General features: G+C 48.1%; 1 protein-coding gene across 2 annotated transcripts in view; it reads right to left on the bottom strand.

The window, feature by feature from the left end:
• chrm2a (cholinergic receptor, muscarinic 2a) overlaps positions 1-12,251 on the bottom strand; it is a 103,325-nt gene extending 91,074 nt beyond the window's left edge. The window contains exon 1 of one of the 2 annotated variants that reach the window (XM_053861946.1): positions 12,128-12,251. The gene's annotated coding sequence lies outside the window, so the exon portion shown is untranslated. Of the gene's footprint in view, positions 1-11,260; positions 11,849-12,127 lie in introns of those variants that run through there. The other variant, XM_053861947.1, reaches the window with a different exon arrangement.
• Positions 12,252-20,660: the final 8,409 nt, after the last annotated feature.

Here is a 20,660-nt window from a genome sequence, read left to right as displayed (position 1 = left end):
GACTCTGTCGGCAGTGCTGTTCCTGTCAAGTCAAATAACAGCGTCTCCGACGGGCCGCGGACTCTGACACGCTCAGCTGAATCAACCGGCGTCCACTGAGGTTCGAAAAGGAATCACCCGCAGAAACACAGAACTTTTCCGAGCAGGACACCACGGCGCTCTCCCCACCTCCAACCCAGAAAAACCTGAATCGGTTATACACAGCTCCACATATTCAGTTCACTACAGTGTCCAACAAAGTGACCACAGACCATGAACTCACACACACAGAATGCAGCACTATTTTTGGTGTATTACTGAATCAAATGATGGACCTAAACATACATGTAAACAATAAAATGTTTATTTTGTGACAACAGCACAATAAATCACCATGGTGGCTAGATTCAAGTTTTTATATCACTTTATTTCAACTAAACCTCTTTTCATGTCTTGAAAATATTTGTATCAGAATTCCAAGTCCATTCAGAGTGGTGTAAACCCTGGTCATTGTGTAGTGAAAAACCTCCCTGAACCAAAGCAAACAGATGCTTTTGTTAGCTTTGGTTCAGGGAGGATTCCTCCATGTTTGTTGTTGTTGTTCTCATCCTAGCTGCCACATGTCTGCTGCATCAGTGGGACCAGTTACAGGCTTAAATATTTGAACACGTTTTTTTGTTGTAATTCATTCACCGTAATTAACTCTCTAAAGTTCCACCACTAGTTTTGCTCAACATTGTTATGTAAAATGTGCTTCATAAATACAACCGAACGGAAGCACTTGAGTTTTGATTTCCACCCGACCATAGCTGAGCACCTTCCCTCCCCGATGATGCCTGAAAACACTCTCCCAGCAGATGAAGGTTGTCGCCTTGTCTCACACATAAACCGGCTGTGTTTATCCTTTCGTGACTCTGCTTCCTGCACATCGCCTCTTCCGACGCAAAGAACGGAACGCAATCTCTAAATGAAATCTGCAAAACACTGTGGAATAATGCAGAAGTTACGACGATTATCTGGGCTTTGTCCGATGTTTACACTCAAACAGACAGTGTGGACAGAGTCAATAAATTACCCTGGCTGACCGTGTCTAAGAAAAGCTTTCGGGCTTTAAAAGGAACAGGACAAACGGAGCAGAAGCTGAGCTCATAAACACCTCTTTTGCATGTGTGCAAGCGTAAACCCAGTTCTGCAACAGAGACAATGAGCGTGGCTGGAATATGAGGGAAATACTCGCTGGACACTTTGTAATTACAGCTGGAAATTCAATTCTTCCCGCAGCTCTGTTTATTCTTGTGTTTGATTTGTAGCATCGGGTCAGCGCCAGTCCTGCCGCGGTGGGCAGCGGATCAATCAGTGAGCCCGGCTGCGGCTTTTATTTGACTGGCAATGTTGCGAGCGCAACACAAACTTTCAGCAGAGAAATGCCGCCGAAGCTGTGGAAGATATAAGTGGCCACCAAGGTTTTCTCTTGAGGGATCTTTTAACAGCGTCTCTCGACCGGCGCAGGAGACGCTGGTGGAACAAAAGAGGCTGTTCAACTGAGGCAGGGTTCAGTGTCGAGTGCACAAGGTCTGTCATTCTGCTGAATCCATCCCATAAATGCATCAATGCTGCACCAGTGATGTTTATCAAGGTGTGCTCCCACGCAGAGGAAAACAAGTCTGATCAAGTCAAATGTACAGTGTCAGGAAAACTCACTGTAGAGTGCAGCCCAACTCACTGGGTTCATTTCTTAGGTCGGTAGCTGGGAGCTGACTGTACTTTCATAGTGCGTTGTTGAATTTCCCCACTGTGAACATGAGGAGACCGTGACAGCGCCACGCTCTCCAGCTCCGTGGCCTGTGACAGCCGACACCGGCGTGTGACAGTTGTGTGGTGGACTGTGGTTCACCATGGTAGTTTGAAAGTGATGTTGAATCCAGGGAACCTTTGATCATGACACTGGTCGACTCGGAGTCTCTGGATCCCTGTTTCTTTGATGAGATGGAGTGGTCCTCATAGGTTCTCTGAGGCGCTCCTCTGCCTTGGTTCACATCAACACATGCAGCTCTCCTGCTGCCAAGGTGACAACACTTGGATATTGGCGGCGGCGGCGTCCTCTTCCGCGTCCCCATTAGGCTTCACTGATGGAGGACACACTCTCACAGGCAGCGCTAATGCTAGGAGCCGCCATCAGTTAGGGACCATCAACAAATTCTAAAGCCTCAAAGTCTGAGTGACATCTTCAATGAGGCCATGGAAAACAAGCATTTTAGGAGAGAGAATTGTGAGAAGGTTTTTCATCACACAAGACAAAGGACTGACAGTTTGTGTCATGATCTGGAGAATAGAATCTGACTCCATGATCATTTCTTCACCTGATTTCTAATGTGTCTTCAGTAGCATCTAGGAAATGTGTCCAGACTGCTCCATAGTTCAAGTCAACTGTTCAGAGACATGAGATACAGCAGACAGACGGCTCCATTTAACCCTTAAATAAAGCTGGCAGAGCAGCCTGTCAGACACCAGCGGCTTCTACCAGAGACATGAAACATTGAGTTTCTCATCTCTGCACTTGGTTCACTGTTCTATTGAAACATCAACAAATCATGATGCTGGAGACAAACTCCACTCATAAGTTTCATCATGAAACAGTTTCAAGAAACTGTAGTGTCCAACACATGGAAGAGAATGAACATGGATTGAGTTATTTAAGTTTCTTCGGCGTGACATGGTTTTTAGCCGTCAGCCTTGAACAACTGAAGGACATCACAGAACTCAAAACCCAGTAACCCAGAAGCCACAACCACCACCAGCACTTGCACCCACAGAGGAGAGCTGACGTGAAACCAGCAGACAAACCTGTGAGAAACTTTGATGGATCGAGTCTTACTGAGGCCAGAAATGATCATCTGGCCGTCGCAGAAGGAGGCGATTCATCCTCTGGATCACATTAGTCGTGTTGGGAACAGCTGACCATCGTGTCTCCTCTTGTCAGTCGGAGTGTGAACAACACCTCTGTGAGTGCTCCTCCAAGACGCCACCTGCCAGCTGCTCATTGACGTGCGCATAAAAACGGACACAAGAAGGAGTGCTGTCGATTTTCAAGGTTCTGCCTCTCTTTTCTTCTCTCTCTCCCTCCGTTATTAATGTTGGCGACTTACTTTGGCTGACTCAGCATTTTGCAATTTGACTCTCCTAGCATCCATTTGGATCCTCTCTCATGCCAAGGTGTCACGTCCCACTTGCTTGTCAGAGTTTTCATCACTTCATCACTTGAACCTTTCTGAGCAACACTTGTGATGAGGCAAATGGAAACAAACAGAACCTTCTACCTATTTGGTTGAGTCCACCACTCCCCCTCTCTCTCAGCGTGTTTCTGAACTCTGATGCCAAGATGGACCTGGTGAAAGCAGCAGGAAACTCTGGCGGAGAGAGAACTACACAGGAGGTGGGAACTGAACCAACTGACGCAGCGGTTTTACGGCAGATAGAAGCTCGGTTTTGGCCCATTTTCGAGGAGTTGCTCTGCCCTTGCTCTTCGACTAGTGACTTTTCTGTGAATACAGATTTACAGTTGTATTCCCTTATCCTCCGTGTGGTAGAAGTTGCCCCCCTGGGCTCTAACCGTCATCCAAAGTAGTAGTAGTAGCCTTTGATTTACTGTAAGTATCTGACATTGAAATCGCTCGTCAAAGGACTTGTGGTTTCATCGAGCCGTTACCGTGGTTTCGGTGAAGTTGCTGTTGAGATGATGGTTCATATAGGAAATAAGAGGAAAAAGTAAGAGCTATTATATTATTATAATATAATATTGTTCAAAGACTTTGAGGTTCTGCAGGTTCAATGGCGATGTGAGTGTGGGTCCTCAGACCTGGAGCCTCATCAGATCCACCATCAACACCACTGACATGACTCAGTTCCACGTCTGACTCTGTCCTTCCCTCAACTAAAGGTCTGGCATGTGTTTCACCTGTGACTCACTGTTGATGGTGGTGAAGTCCGTGAAGAGGAGACGCTCCAGTCTGCAGCGTGGCTCACACACACACAGACCGGGGCCACGTTATTGGTGGCAGGAGCCACGTCCCAACATAGAGGAGTCAAGTCAATGGCGCCCACATTTCTATCTACGGCGCTTGATATTTCCAGGAGGATCAGGGTCAAATGGACGGATTTGAAAAAGACATGCACATGAGACGTACGCCGGACGTGAACCAGCAACCTGGTGACACACAGGGATGAGCTTTAACTGCTATACTGAGTCAGGTGAGCAGCTGCTCAGGTGAAGCCTCAACGCCTGACGTGTTTGTAGCATGTGGCTCTGTTCAGCAACACAGTCAAACTACGGTTCTCTGAGCCTCGGACTGGTTGGTCACCCCTGAACTATGGAGAATCTACAAATTTGAGTCCATCTATCCCGTGAAACTCAACAGCAAGCACAGACCACGAGACCATCCAACTCCTCATATGTATCAGCGGCCAACTGAGTTAACGGCTGAAGGGCCGCCACTATCTCCAGCGTGGATGTCAGGAGCGTGAAGGAGACACGCCGGAGCCCCTCTCTGTCTGACAATCTTCCGAGGCCTTCTGGCAATTACACCGACTCCTTCCTGCCCGTCCAATGAGAGCGGACGAGAACATTGAATGTGAGATGGAGCCAATGATAAAGGCCGAGCCGGAGCTTGACAATTATCCGCTTCTGCTGCGGAGGGCAATTAGGGGCAGAGAACGTGGCGGACATGATTGCAGGATGAGCTGGGAGGAGGAGAAGACCTCTGGCTCTGCCGAGTGCCCGGTGTGTTTAAATGTTTCTCAGACTGCGATGAATCAGACGCGTCCGTGTTTACGGTGTGAGCCGGATGAATAATGTGTTACACTCTCAAAACACCGTTTCATAGTAACTTCATTTAAAGCTTCATTTACTAACTTCATGTTCCATAACACAAGAGTGTTTATGTGGGGATGTGTGTTTGCTCTTGTGAGACGCCAGTCGTCAATGGTGTTCAGACGTGCCCTTGAGAAGCGGACCCTGGAATCAGCAGTGAGCTGCTGTGAGCCAATAAATCCTTCATTTGTTGGGTTTCGGACGATAACTGCAGCTCAAATGAATGGGACGTTTAACACTGGGTCTGACTGACTGAGACTGTACCGAGACGTCGCCTTGGGTGGGTCACCCATGTGACTACCTGAACCAACGCTACGTCTTCTGAAACCTTTTCAACACAGGCTCCAAATTTCTTGCCTAAAATGTGAAAACCTTAAATCTGCAAAAACTAGGTGATCTTCCACAGCCCACTTTAGCTGGGTACATCGATATGGACGAAAGAAAATATCATGATCAATGTTGTCATTTCAGCGATAATGGTAATAAGGATAAATCCATGTTCATTCTCTTCCATGTGTTGGACACTACAGTCTCTCTTGAAACTGTTTTATGATGAAACTTATCAGTGGAGTTTGTCTCCAACATCATGATTTGTTGATGTTTCAATAGAACAGTGAACTGCAGAGATGAGAAACTCAGTGTTTCAGGTCTCTGGTAGAAGCCGCTGGTGTCTGACAGGCTGCTCTGCCAGCTTTATTTAGGGGTTAAATGGAGCCGTCTGTCTGCTGTATCTCATGTCTCTGAACAGTTGACTTGAACTATGGAGCAGTCTGGACACATTTCCTAGATGCTGCTGAAGAAACATTAGAAATCAGGTGAAGAAATGATCATGGAGTCAGATTCTATTCTCCAGATCATGATCCAAACTGTCAGTCCTTTGTCTTGTGTGGTGAAAAACCTTCTCACAATTCTCTCTCCTAAAATGCTTGTTTTCCATGGTCTTATTGAAGATGTCACTCAGACTTTGAGGCTTTAGAATTTGTTGATGGTCCCTAACTGATGGCGGCTCCTAGCATTAGCGCTGCCTGTGAGAGTGTGTCCTCCATCAGTGAAGCCTAATGGGGACGTGGAAGAGGACGCCGCTGCCAATATCCAAGTGTTGTCACCTTGGCAGCAGGAGACCTGCATGTGTTGATGTGAACCAAGGCAGAGGAGCGCGTCAGAGAACCTATGAGGACCACTCCATCTCATCAAAGAAACAGGAATCCAGAGACTCAGAGTCGACCAGTGTCATGACCAAAGGTTCCCTGGATTCAACATCACTTTCAAACTACCATGGTGAACCACAGTCCTCCACACTCTCCACAACTGTCAAACGCCGCAGAGCTGGAGAGCGCAGCGCTGTCACGGTCTCCTCATGCTCACGTGCGAGAGTGAGCCATGTGTTTATCCATCTTATGGTGAGATGCAGTGTTTTTGGCGGTATATCGTGTGCGATAAGTTATCGCTTTACCAGTTATGATAACAGCGAGCAACCAGCGAGTGGCTCTTTAAGCCTGCAGAGAAAAAGCTGTCGATAAAACCAAAGAAATAAAGCTCCGCTTTTCCCCATCACCACAACATATTTTTCCATGACTGATCAATGTTGGCGGAGGGGAGGCGGAGCCACAGCAGGTAGATGCTCCAGCAGCCTGGTTGTCTTCAGCACTCATAAATCGAAGGCATGTGACGCCTCCCTCTCGCTGCGATGGCAACAATTAGGGGTTGAAGTGTTTACAACTTTGCGCTGCACCTGAGTGGTTTCAAAACCAATGAGGCGTCGTAAGCGCTCTCAGCATCAGCCTGGCATTCATGGTTAACCTCACCGGCTCAGGGCTCAACATGAAGCAGGTTTCCCACGGTTCTAAAAAACAAATCACGCTGCTCTCTGCCTGTATTAGCGCAGCGTCTGATCTGGATGTCTCAATGACGGGGAAGCTCACAGGAGCGTCGGCGTGCGCAGTGGAACGCCTCTCTTTCATGTCGTACACGCGTCTGCCACTTGTAATGGGCGCTGCTCGCGCCACTATTTGGTTTGACAGATGACAGGGAAGGAAGCAGCGGCGGATGCATGGCGTTGGCTCAGGATTGACTTTTAAATCCCACCGCTGCATAGTGTTGAACTCTGGAGGCACACGAGTCGGAGTCTCTCCGTCTCTCTTCCCCAGTCAACGCTACTTTGTGCTGGAGACATCTTGCGACACTCACGACAGGTTGAAAACTCCTGCTCTACTTGAACGTTAGCTTTTTCCAGAGTCAGAACAATGAGCCACATCCCTCACTGGCTGCACTGACGCGGGCCCTGTCCGACTCTGAGGTGCTCATGCAGCACACATTTACTCTGACGCTATGTACCCTGACATTAGATTAGATTATTTTAGATTAGACGTCCTTCATGAGTCCCACAGTGGGGGAATTCAACGTGTCACAGCAGCCAATGACAGCAAGGACACTGACACATGCATAGTTCTGTAAAGCCCAACGTGAGGCGGATGAGACTCCTCCCACACACCACATCTTCGATCCGAACCGGAGCGAACTGAATGAATTACATCGGCTCTCACTGGATTGTTTTGCATCAGAGCGTGAAGCAGCTGGGTTGAGGATCAGCACCTTTAGGTCTAAGGCCATGGTTCACAGCCAGAAAAGGGTGGATTGCTCTCGCCAGGTGAGGAATGACTCCCTACCTCAAGTGGAGGAGTTTAAGTATCTTGAGGTCTTGCCCTCGAGTGGGGGGGTTAGGGAGGTGGCACAGCAGGGGGAAGCAGTGCAGTCGCTCTGCTACACTGTTGTGCGTAAGAGAGAGCTGAGCCAAAAGGCAAAGCTCTCTAAGAACCGAACAATCTTCGTCCTGATCATCTTCTATGGTCATGAGCTGAGGGTCCAGATACAAGCAGCTGAAATGAGTTTTCTTGGACTGGTGATGGGCGTCTCCCTTAAAGATAGGGTGAGGAGGTCTGTCACTCGGGAGAGACTCGGAGTAGAGCTGCTGCTTCTCTGCTTTGAGAGGAGTCAGTTGAGGGGGCACCTCATGAGGACGCCCCCTGGAGGCCTCCCTTTGGAGGTGGCATCTCCTGAGGACGCCCCCTGGAGGCCTCTCTTTGGAGGTGTCTCATGAGGACGCCCCCTGGAGGCCTCCCTTTGGAGGTGTTTCATGAGGACGCCCCCTGGAGGCCTCCCTTTGGAGGTGTTTCATGAGGACGCCCCCTGGAGGCCTCCCTTTGGAGGTGTTTCAGGCAGGGCCCCAGATGGGAGGAGACCGAGGGGTCGACCCAGGACCAGGTGGAGGGATGAGACCTCTTCACTGGACTGGAAGCGTTTCGGAATCCCCCAGTCGGAGCTGGTGGATGGATGGAAGGATTGCTGTTAGCAGTCGCCTTAAATGCCGATTTATTTACTGCCTTAGCGGAATGGAGTGCATTAACAGGGACACAGCGGTCGGTCCAGAAGGTCAAGCAGAGAGAATGGTTCTCTGCTTAAATAAATTGGACCAGTATAGTCGCGGCAGACATTTTGATGGATGTCTGCTTCACGATCCATCGGGAATTCAAAACCTAAACACATCGATGAAGCTACTGAAGGAGTCTGGATGTCGTAATTTTGTCTATAATATTTATACAACGGTGAGTGACGCTGTATGAGCCGAGTCAACGATGATTCCTGTTTTGGGATGAAAGGCCCAAGCAGGGGGGTTCAGGAACAAATGCTTCCTTGAGTGACGAACGTAAAGGAAATCTAAACGGTAGACAAACATAAACACATCGGCGTGCAAAGGCAAATTGTGTCAACCTTCAACTCAAACTTGACCAATGCTAGTTTTATTAAAACTCTAAGTTATGAGTGGAGAAGCTGGCAGCGCTGACAAACAAAGGCGCTTCATGTCATCGCAACACAAACATTGCATGGCCCTGCGTCAGCAAATTCACTGTTAATTCACTGTGACTCCAACTCTCCTTTTCACCTCAGCATGTCGTGTTTCGACCAGCATGAGTCACCAGTTCAGCTCCCGCCGTCAGCCATCACCGTTTTCTGCTGAATTGGTGCGTTGACGTCGCCCAGGCAGCGTGACTCCACGGTGAGCAAAACCCAGCAAGATTCCCGAATAATAAATGAGACGGAAGGAGAGAGTGACTGGGAGCCGAGGATGAGGCAAGCGGAGAGCGTGATAATTACACATTCCTTTCTGCGCGTGCCAGCAACATGGATTGCCGAACATTCGCGGTGGAGCTGCTCGACAACTGAGAGGCTTATGTCCATAGAATGAGGCAGGCCACCGGCTAAATTTAACTTTCCACAAAAGCAAGCGCGAACCGTACCCACATTTGTGCTTCTGCCGGGAGCACATTTCTGCAGCAAGTGTGCCATCGCTGACGGGAAGAAGTGTTTGCATCATCCTCGCTGTGTGCGACCGCTTTCTGCAGGCTCAGGAACCACCACCGGGGGCAGCAAACAGCTTACACTGGCTTTTCCCCGATGGATCAGAGACCAACATCAGGAGCACGAGGACGCAGCCGAGCTCAAGCCGTTGGGAAAATATGAATTCCCGAGAGTTTTATCAATATGTCTTGATGTACATCTCGACGGCAGAGCCACGCGGCCGCCCTCGTCGAGCCTCCGCCCGTCTGACGGAGTGAAAAAGCTCCCAAATAACTGCTCAGTCAGGGTGGATTCAGACCTCATCCATCAACTTGGCATTGTCAGACAGTGGGATAAAAATCGCCAGAGAAAGTTCAACAAACATTGCAGAACTTTTGCAGCAACACAGAGCAAGATAATTCAGGGCATAACACCGGCAGAAGACACTCACATTGACTTTAAAACACAATGTGAAGTTACACAAACATTTGTTCAGTAATAACTAAACCAATGATTTCACTTTGGTTTGTCTCTGTTCTGTGAACCATCTACCAGAGGTGGACAGTTCTCAAGGACTCAACCAGACTCAACCAAGATACTGGCAGAGCTGCTGCTCTACTCTGAGTCTGCCACAGCAGACAGAGCTCTCTGGATGTGACCCATAGCTCACGGACGCTGCTGAGCGTAGAACACAGTCCCGGTCCGAGGCTCAACCTCACATCACCACCTGACTCTCCTATACAACCACGATACAAGAGACACTGGAGCTGCTGCAGAGACGTGTTGCCTTCGGAGGCACCGTCCTCCTCCACCTCGACCAATCTCTCGCCTTGACTTTCTCATAATGAGTCGGCTGTTTTAGTAATTACTGCAGAAACCTGAGTCTGTCACTCTTCGAGGTCACTATCCAACAGAAGACGAGAGATTGTATTCAAATTCTCAGTCGAAATGAAATCGTCTTCTTCCGTCACAAGTGTTCACAGCATTGTCACCGAGCAAAACCGGTGCTGGCGCTTAGCACAGTCGGAATTGTCACTGCGTCCAGACACACGGCCCTGAATTAAAAACAGCTTTTTTTTGTTTTCTTTTCATCATCAATTTTGTTCTCTGAAGCTGCAATCTCGGCGGCTCTGAGACGATGACTGACTCCCGCTCAAACCAAGACGTACGTGGTGATTTCTCTAGACATTCTGACACGGTTGTCAAGAGCCTTTAAAGTATGCCGCGCCTCAAACGTGTCAGTGTGATTTACACGTTGTATTTCACATTCACTTGAGCTCCGTTGTTTCTGTTCCCACAGAAGTTCCACGAGCACCGGGACTGGAAGTGGCGCGTGCATCACAAACATTTGCAGGGACCCGGTAATTCACTTGGCTGGACGTTTTATCAGCGGCTCGCACACTTCCATGGAATTACAGGGCTAATCACGTCACGATAAGGGGCTTGAAAAACCCAATGACTTCCTGCTTTAATTCACTCAAATGTGGCCATTACAAGGCGGTTAACCGTGTTAAAGAGACCAAAAATATTCACTGGACTGATGCGGCTGACTGGATAATGACGGGGATGTGGCGCCGGCGAGGGCGTTTACATGGAAGAACAGCATCTCAGGCGAGGACGGAGAAGTGAGACGGGACTCGCTTCATTCCAACGCTGCAGTGAAATCAATAATAACAAGATCACACACTCGCTCTTCCAAAAAAACAAAGCCAAACCGGACCAATCAGGCGGCGCAGTTTGCCAGCACACTGATTAACCCGTCACCTGTGAACAGTTGCTGTTTGTCTCGGGGACACGGCGAGCCATCGATCTGGAGCAGGAGTCTTGAAATACTCGCAGGGAAGCAGTGGCACACTTGTGATTTAAAACAAGTGGGAATAATGCAGTGAAACTTTACGCTTCAGGGCGTCTGCGGTGGCTCAAGTTTTCAAGACAAGGTGAGGTTTCACGACTCCTTTTCTTGAATCGCCTCCCTGCACCATGAAGCCAGTGAAATGTCCCCATCAGAACGTGATAACCAACATCTTCATGTGGCGTCTCCACCGAATAAACGCTGATAAAAACAAAACGAGATCGTACCTGAGCGTGAAGTCATTTTGCATCCGGCAGAAACTATTGCGCCTCAAGAAATGACGGGCACCCAACTGTGGACTGAGAGAACGGAGGAGGTCTAGCGAGTCTCCCAGCGCCTTTCTGCGCTCAAGCGCGCGTCACCGCAGCGGTCCGCCGCCGCTCTCCGCGTCCTCGGGGCGCACACTCCTACAATTCTGCCATTTCCAGTCCCGCTCCTTGCGCTTTTACGCAGCGCACTGACACGGCGGATTAACCCACATATCACCAGCAGCCGCTGAACGAGAGCGGCTGTTCATTACAGCCTGAGCGTGAAATGAAGAGGTCGAGAAGCATTTGAGGATGATTGAAAGCGCGATCGATGAGGGAAAACAATCGCTCAGATCTTCGGCGTGGCGCGATGAAGACGATTCCCGGCGGCTTCCCGGCGACATCTGGAGTTTGATTCATGAAATATCGCGCAGACTTCAGCCACTGTGCGGCGGGTGACCGCTGTGCGGCGGAGATGTGGCGGCAGAAATCGACCTAATAATAAACAGGCAGAGTCGCAGAGAGAGGAGCGCGCGGCGGGAGAGAGAAAACACGAGTTATTTTGGGAAGAAACATCAGCAGCTTCAACTTCACTTTCCTCCCGGCGGTGCGTCAGAGGGGAACTTGTCACACCTCACAGTTCGCATCTGGTGAGATAACAGGTGTCCGAGCGAGGGTCCGGCAGGTTCGACCCAAAGCCTCGAGCTCGGCTTCGGAATCGCACGGCAGGACGCGCGCGGCGACGGGTGGAATTCAGGCGGTTTTGAACGACGCTTTAATTGGGTTATCTTGTAATACGGCGTTTTCAGAGCGACAGACAGGAGGATTATCCCGATAGGATCTTACCTTCTGTCACGCCGCCGCGCTGGTGCCGCTCCATGGCGCCGTGGCTGCGTGTCTGAGGACGCGCTGCTGGAGACAAGCGCCTCTGCTGCTCAGGAGAAAGTGTGGAGGTGGGTGAGGGAGAGAGAGAGAGAGAGAGAGAGGGAGAGTGAGTGGAGCAGACAGAAGAAGAGAGGAGGGAAGCATGAGGGCTCATCCTGGAGGAGAATTCAAGCCTATATGAAGCGGGTTTCTGACGCCTCCAGGGAGGGTTCAGCCCCCACAAACACCAGATCCTTCTGCAGCACCCTGGTCAAGCGGTGAGACCTGAACTATACTGGAAAGAAACCAGAAAGAGAGAACACAACCGCAGAAATCCAGACTGAAACATGAGGGGGCGAGTCATGTCGACGTCTCTATTAAGTCACTTTCAGGGATGATCCGGAAAGAGGGGCATCAGGGAGCCAGTGGCATCACGCGAGGGGCCGGGATTTTTAACACACATGCACACGCTCGCACGTAGAGAAGGAAGAATGATTCAGGACTTCCCACCTGCACGTTTGCAGCTCTGTGAACCACAGCAAGGTGCCTTCCTGTCGATGTAGTTCTTGGCCACATGAAATGACTTGGCGGGCGAGATTTGGCCCCCGGGCCTTGAGTTAGACACCAGCTTCATCCTTCGATCTGCACTTCTGCAGGTCGCCGTCATCATCACTCGGCTGGGATCTGACCTGAGGACCGACTCAGTCGACTCCACAGCAGGTGACCAGCTTATCTAGGTCAGCGTTCAACCATTTTTACAGCACAATCCGTTCACTGAAAATCCCGAGGCTCACCACCAGAGGAACCTGGGCCAGTTGTGCTTAGTCGAAAATCCCTTTTAAACTGAGAAAAATTGGGTCCACTGACACACGGCTGTTTTGGCTATTTGCAAGAAAAAAATTCAGAAAACGTATCTGTTTAAAAATGTCTCCAGAAAGGGCCGGGAAACATGGCAAACATACATCATGATTCAGTTAAGTATCACAATTTCTTTTGCGTTATTTTACTCTAGTTTGGGGAATTTCCTGACAAGTCTTTGCCTCAGCTTCATTACAGCGACCAGTCTTTCGCTCTTCACTTAGTGGAGCGCGTTTATTTGGTGTTGCATTTAGTTTTTAGCCGACTGTAAAACCTAAACTTTGCTAGTCAATAAGGTTTCAATAAAGTTTTGAAGTGAGACGTCACCTTGGCCATTAGCTCTGGTGTCGTGGATCCAACATGCAACGCTCCCTCTGATCCAGGTCACCTGTCTGACTCGGAGAGACTAGGGTTCCTCCGCCATCCTGGGACTGAGATGTGTTTCAGAAGTCTGATCTTGGCTGGACTGAGGAGATAATTGAGTTTTCTGTGCCGCCAAATTACCGTTGAAAAGGCAGAGCTTATTCCTGGCTCAGCCTTGTTGCTGTGGGATCAGAGGCGTGATCTCTGCGTAAGACGCCACACGTCAGACCAAGAAAGCCACTTCACCTTCACGTGTCGTTGGGTTTCTCTGATCAAGCACGAGCCAGTCTCGCCACACTCACATATATCTATCCTTGTGAGGACCTCTCCTGTCCATCACCCTTTCCCCAGCCTCTCCCTCTAAACCTAACCGTCCAAAACACATGGCTCACCTGAACCAGGACTCTGCACCAGACTGGAACCCTGTTAGAGTCACCCACTTATTTTGACCTTTTCACCCTCAAAACTCTATGAGGACCAGCAGCAATGTCCCCATAAGATCAATCTCTTGTCAAAGATTGGACCACACGAGAATATTAATACATGTACACACACACTCACTCACAAATTTTTGTTTGTTTTGCAATCCCTGTGAGGACCTCTCCTGTCCATCACCCTTTCCCCAGCCTCTCCCCCTAAACCTGACCATCTAAAACACATGGCTCACCTGAACCATGTGTTTTAGACTGGAGCCCAGTTAGAATAAACTACTTTTGGTGACGTTTTAACCCTCTAAACCGTGTGAGGACAGGTCCACAACACACACACACACACAGACGGAGCTGCTCCACATAATCTTGGTGTCATTCATTCGTCTCCGCTCTTTCTCCTCACGTCCAGCAGCTGGGTTGCGTAGCTTTTGAGCAGAAACGTTCTGGCTGTTATCAAAGGCTTAGTGAGTTCAGAATGTTTAAATCTGCCACACGGACAAGTGTGCGTACGCGGGATGAAGCGTTTTTACTGACACCTACTGACTCCTCTCCTCATCTGCTGCAACTCAGAGTTTCTCCTCTTCTCATGTTTGGCTCGATCATTTGGGATTCATCTGAAGGATATTGTATAAATGATGAGGATGCAGTTCAGTGCGATTGACTTGAAACATGGAGAGTTTTGGGCCGTCTGTTCTGGAGGAACACCTTTAAAGTCGCAGTTTCCCTTTTTATTTTCCAGCACTATCTAACTGATTTAGGAGAGAGAACCAAGCTCTTGATCAAGTGTCTGTCCAGTTCATCTCAGCTCACTTTAGGAACAGCTGGAATATTAGTAGCAATAATTATAAGGAAGGCAACAAAGTTAATATTTAGAAAAATAATAACAAAATAAATGAAAATGCTTGGCCATATATATATATATATATATATATATATATATATATATATATATATATATATAAATTTAATGTAGTTTAATGTAACAGTTTTCTCTCCAGACAGCAGGGAACCTGTGTCAGTGCAGGAGTTCCTGCTCCACTGATCCCACTGATGCAGCAGACACGTGGCAGCTAGGATGAGAACAACAACAACAAACATGGAGGAATCCTCCCTGAACCAAAGCAAACAAAAGCATCTGCTTGCTTTGGTTCAGGGAGGTTTTTCACTACACAATGACCAGGGTTTCCACCACTCTGAATGGACTTGGAATTCGTATAAAAGTGAAAGTCTTGTCATGACTCTGCTCTTGTTTTGTCACGTGAGTCCTGGTTTTGTTTTCTCCCTCCGTTCTTCCTGTTCCTTTGGCACACGACTGGAGCCAATCATCCCCTGATGACTTGAGTACAAGAACACCTGGACTCCAGCAACGGGTGCCAGATGGTCTCCTCTTGTTCCCTGTGATCGACTTCTCCAGTTTCTGTGACGCTCTCCTTTGTTCCCTGTGGTAACTTCTCGTTCTCTTGGCTATCCTTGTTCGTTCTCTTGGTTGAGAACACATTTACACGTTTGAAAGTTTCCATGATTGATTTTTTTTGCCATTTTTAAATATATATTTCAGACTTTTTCAGGCTTTTCAAATAAGAAGAGGAATCTAGCTAAATTTTCCATGATATAATAGGCGTAACATTCTACGCTGGAAGCTGCCTTTTTCGTCAGTATAGGACGCAGAAGTCCACTTTCCCGACGTCCGTGTACGAAGCCATGGGAGGGAGGACGGGTTGGTTTTTGCCATTTTCATGCGACTGTTTGAGCAGGAAGGATTGTTGACAGTGCTCTCATGACTGAATCTCAGCCGACAGCCGAGTCTGGCGCACATGGCGGGTGACAGTCGAGGCTCAGTCCTGCTGGCGGTGCAGCACTGTCACACACAGGCAACCTATTACCGAGCCGCGCGCCACACTAATGGCATGGAGCCAACGGTGTATTTGATATGTGCCTGTGTCGCCTTATCTGCCGGGACTCAAAGACAGGCTTGAGTGCACCGCAATTAGTCGCGGAAAATCGCTGCGTTTAATGGACTCCCCGCTGGCCGCGCGAAGCAAAGGTGCTTTAATGCATCTGACATCAAAGCGCATATAGAAAAGCAGGTGTTTCGGCCATGATGAAAATAATTGTCGTTCAAAGTGTTCAATCTTTGGCATCACGTGCGGCGCGGAACCAAAAAGTGCTGCTGTAGTAAACCAGGGCGGTCGTGCAGCCGCCCTCCGTTCAAATATTCGGGGAGAATACTCAGGAGAGCAGCAAAGGTGGTGGACCAGTGCGGACACTGGGACATGAGTCATGAAGTCACCCGAGAGGTAAAGCATATTTGATGTTTCCCATGTTGTCTAAGGCTTCTGTGAGCCTGTGTTTCAACAGTATCTCTATACAGGTACAGATAGTATACAGTATATATTTGGTTAGTCTGTGTTCAAAATACCTTGAAAGGAAATGTGGTGTGAAATGGGGCGAATGATTCTCTGTTGGGAGTCTGGATGGAGGGACTTTTTAAAGGACTCACAGGAGGACTGAAGCGACTTATTGGAGGGTGGCACTCTCTGAGCGCTTTGATGTAATGTACAGTTCCATAAAGTTCCTCTCCCCCTGAACCTAACCATCCAAAACACATGGCTCACCTGAACCAGGACTCTGAACCAAACTGGAACCAAGCTATAATGGCCCAGGTATTTTGACCTTAAAACTCTATGAGGACCAGCCACAATGTCCTCATAAGATGAGTATCTTGTCAAAGATTGGTCCAAACAAGAACATTGATACATGTAGCCACACACACACACACACACACCTCTCTATTTATGAGGACCTCTCCTGTCCATCTCCCTTTCCCCAGCCTCTCCCCCTAAACCTAACCATCCAAAACACATGGCTCACCTGAACCAGGACCAGACTCAAACCCAGCTATAATGATCCAGGTATTTTGACCTTTACACCCTTAAAACTCTATGAGGACCAGCAGCAATGTCCTCATAAGAAGAGTGGCTTGTCAAAGATTGGTCCAAACAAGAACATTGGTACATGCAGCCATACACACAAACACACACTTGTCTCTCCGTCTTTATAAGGACATCCCCTGGCCATCACCCTTTCCCCAGCCTCTCCCTCTAAACCTAACCATCCAAAACACATGGCTCACCTGAACCAGGACTCTGAACCAGACTGGAGCCCAGTTAGAATAAACTACTTTTGGTGACGTTTTAACCCTCTAAACCTTGAACAGAGGCCAAAATGTCCTCACAAGAAGGTGGCTTGTCAAGATTTGGTACTGACAAGTATAGCAAAACATGCCCCCCCCCCGCACACAGATGCTCCACATTATCTCGGCGTCATTCTTCTCTGCTCTTCCATTCCATAAATGGTTCTCTGGATTCGGACACGGCTTGTCATGGTGGGGGTGACGGTGGAACCCAAGGCCAGTTGAGAGCCAACAAGAGTTCACTGTCACGGCACAGCCAATGAAAAAAAAACTTAAGCGACAATTGCAAATTCTTTTCATTAACTGAAATAAAAATAAGGAAGTTTTCCATAAAATAACGGACTGAAACTGCATCGTCTCTTCAAACAACAAACTAAAGTTATAGTCCTTCGCTTTGATCCTTGTTTATGAAGAAGCATTTTGAAATCTGTTGATCTTGGCTGGGCTGGTTTCAGGACAGTGTTGACCTGGCAACGCTGACAAGCACGATGGTGGTGGTTGGGCAAAAGCAACATCTTTCCAAACTTAATGCTTTTTTTATCAAATGGCGTCTTTGGTTGAGGTTTTATTGACTATTTTTGCGACCCATTTCAATCTGCAGTCTTGTTCCAACACCCCATATCAAAGGGAAAAAAACAGATAACTAAAACTAACACTAAAACTAAATAAAAACTAAACATTTTTCAAAACTGAAACTCAATAAAACTAGCCAACCAGCTCTGAATTTGAAAGACAAACATTCAAAAGGACATGGAAAAATAATGAAGATCCCTCACCATTTTAACCTTGACACTTTCAGAGATGGTCTCAAACAATCGAAGACTCCGTCCACGGTCATCATGTGATGTTATCGCTGCACCCAGCAAGACTCTCCATGAACGTAGCGCTATCTGGGTCAGGCTGCGCGCTGGCACTCGCCGTGTCTAAAGAGCGAGTTCCTCCACCCAGTGAAAAGCCACAGTCTGTCTTTTGACCCAACACTGTTCTGCTTGAGTCATAAAGTATCACCTCTGAGCAAATTTGATTTCATTCCGCGACCCTGGAAAAGCAGATCAAACGCTGCCCTCGGCCCATCCATAGTTTATAGGACAATACACAATATGTATAAATCACCAGAGCGGCCTCAGTGACCTCACCAGCTCCGACAGAGAATCTGGCTGATTTCATTTGACCTTGAAAAGCAGGTCAAGGTCGTGGACCGGCGGGGAGCTTTTAAACGGGGAGATGAATTGTTGCCGACACGGAGTCAGCTTTCCGCTCGTGCCGCCACTCTGCACAGGAGTCAACGTCCGCGCACGAGTGATGGAGTGGTGCACACGCTCAAATTCAGTCACTCCTCTAAGTAGCTGTGAATATTAGTCAGCGGTGGCAGGATGATGTGGAGAGACACTGTGGCGCGCTCCAAAATTCAGCGCGGCAGGCGGGATCACGATGGAAGTGATGGATTATTAATGTATCTGCTAAACAGCCATTATAGACAATTCCGATTGATATTCACCACTTCGGCTCAGAAATGCGGCTTCAGTGTTGTGTCCGTCGAGTTGGGGCACTTTAAATGTGCCGAGCACCGTGGCCTTGCACAGCTCATTGATAAATCGACCATCAGTCAATGGGAACAACTGCTCTTAACAAGCAGCTGGAGATGCTGGGAGCATGGATTGATCGAGCCTAAGGACACAGTGACGTCCCGTTGGAATTCACTCTCTGGTGGTTTCACACCACCGTGACGTGGTGCCGAGGCATTTCCATGAAGATGGCTGATGTTCATTGAAGGTCAGAAAGACAATAGCTGTTTGGAGTGAAACGGTGTCCACTCACTTCCCGCGCTGGTGAGGCGTCGCTGTGTCTTAAATTGGCCACCAAAAAGCTTCAGGAGGTCGGAAGCACTCGGCGCGCTTGACGCCTGTTTACATTCCAACCCATCTGGATGTGTTAGTGTTCTGAAGCGTGTTTGAGTCTGGTGGCCGCTGTGATTTGCTGAGCCGCTACTGTTGTTGTTACAGTTGGCAACGTCACCAGCTTTGCAAATCTGCTGCGTCAGCATTAAACAAGCTGCTGTCAAACATCAAAACAACCCAAAACAAAAGCGTAGAGAGACGTGAGCGCCTTTAGTTTCTACTCACAGACTCGGTGAGGATGGAGTTACCATGCATGAGGGTCCTTTATGGCACCGACGATCCCAACTTTGGTGTTTGATCCTGAGCCTTTGCTCTCGTCTCTTCTTCCTGAAGGTTGAAGCGAGACACGTCTCTACTTGAGGCTGAGTGTCATGGCTCCGCTTCCTGGCTCCGAGTCCTGGTTTTGCTTTTTTCCCTCTGTTCCTTTGGCACACGGTTGGAGCTGATTAACCCCCGATGAACTTGAATACATAAACACCTGGGCTCCAGCAACGGGTGCCAGATCGTTGCTTCTTGTTTGCCGGATCGTCACCTTTACCACATTGTTTCCTGTCAGTGCTTCTAGTTGCTGTGAGTCTCTTGCTGGTTCCCATGAGTTCGCCTATTTGTCTCCCGTTTCCTGAGTTTTTTTGGATTCCTCGTTTTCCCTGTGGTAACTCCCGATTCTCGTGGCTCTCCTTTGTTCGGTTTCTCGTTCTGTGTGCTAGCTAGCTCATTTAACTCCTGGTTCTCATTGTTTCGGTCTCTCATGTTAGCTAGCTCATTTAACTCCTGGTTCTCATTGTTTCGGTCTCATGTTAGCTAGCTCATTTAACTCCTGGTTCTCATTGTTTCGGTCTCTCATGTTAGCTAGCTCATTTAACTCCTGGTTCTCATTGTTTCGGTCTCATGTTAGCTAGCTCATTTAACTCCTGGTTCTCCTTGTTTCGGTCTCTCATTCCGTCAGCTAGCTTATTTTGGATTTTTCTGTGTTGAACTGTGGTGCCTGAGTTTAGTGTTTGTTTCTTTGTGCTTCCGTGTGCTCCCTGGTTTCCTTTGTAGTTTATTCTCAGTTTCATTTGTGATTTAAGTTCGTTTTCTCCCGGTTCGGTGACGCTTTCGGTTTGGACTTTTTACTCATGTTTGTGCACTTCTGTTAGTTTGGTTACTCTGTTTTTTCATTCTGTGTTTGCTCTGTTTCTCCCGGTTCGGTGACGCTTTCTGTTGAGTTTCTGTTTGTTTAATTATTAAATATTATTTCATACTTGCTCCTGCCTCATTGTAACTTTCACCATTTGCGATTGGGTCCCACTCCACGTCCTCTATACGTGGCCTTTAACTACACGTTCCTCGCAACGTGACATCCCAGTTCCACGTCTTCCACACGTGGCTTTAGCGCCCACGTCCCTTGACCCGTTACACTGAGGAGGAAAATGACTGGAACAATGATCAGTGGCGGCCCTACATTGAATGCACCCCCACCTCTTCCAAAAAAAAAAACAAAAAAAAAAAACTTTACCTCTTCTTTCCATACATTTCTTTTTATTAAAACAGTTGCACATTGCTCATGCAAACATCAGAATCAGCTTTACTGCCAAGGTCAGTGAGGATCCCACCAACCAGGAAAGTGCTTTGGTACAACGTGCAACAAAATAAAATAAACAATAATAATAGAAGTACTTAAAAAGGCAGAGGGGAAAAAGCTGCTCCTGTGACGCAGTGGTGGGCCGTGCATTTTGGTCAGGAAGCCCTGTCGTACTCATTTACAAAGTTTCAGATCAGAAAGACTCCAA

Source organism: Synchiropus splendidus, chromosome 4, assembly GCF_027744825.2.
Source record: "Synchiropus splendidus isolate RoL2022-P1 chromosome 4, RoL_Sspl_1.0, whole genome shotgun sequence".
Taxonomy (NCBI): Eukaryota; Metazoa; Chordata; class Actinopteri; order Syngnathiformes; family Callionymidae; genus Synchiropus; species Synchiropus splendidus.
Note: the sequence above shows the minus strand (reverse complement) of the source record. Positions and strands in the feature narration are given on the sequence as shown.